Source organism: Acanthisitta chloris, unplaced genomic scaffold (genome assembly GCF_000695815.1).
Source record: "Acanthisitta chloris isolate BGI_N310 unplaced genomic scaffold, ASM69581v1 scaffold27187, whole genome shotgun sequence".
In the NCBI taxonomy this organism is placed as follows: Eukaryota; Metazoa; Chordata; class Aves; order Passeriformes; family Acanthisittidae; genus Acanthisitta; species Acanthisitta chloris.
Window position 1 is genome coordinate 9,038 of NW_008683631.1, and position 231 is coordinate 9,268.

General features: G+C 33.3%; 1 protein-coding gene across 1 annotated transcript in view; it reads left to right on the top strand.

Moving 5' to 3' along the window:
• LINS (lines homolog (Drosophila)) overlaps positions 1 to 231 on the top strand; it is a 7,277-nt gene that overhangs the window by 4,789 nt on the left and 2,257 nt on the right. The window lies entirely within an intron of this gene.

A 231-nucleotide genomic window follows, 5' to 3' on the forward strand; every position in this document is an offset into this window, starting at 1 on the left:
TATTAATAACACAGATAATTTGATGTTCCTATGATTTGCTAAGAAGTAAAGCAGATCTTAAAGTCAAATATTAAGGAAAATCACAGTGATGTGGGAAGTAAAATTGACTCCCATGTTGCAGGAAGTGTTTCTGTTGGCTAAACATGAATGTTTGCCGTGTTACATCAAAAACTGCCTAGTTACCACATATATGTCAGTAGAATTGAAGATGAAAATTTCTTGACTTAAGGG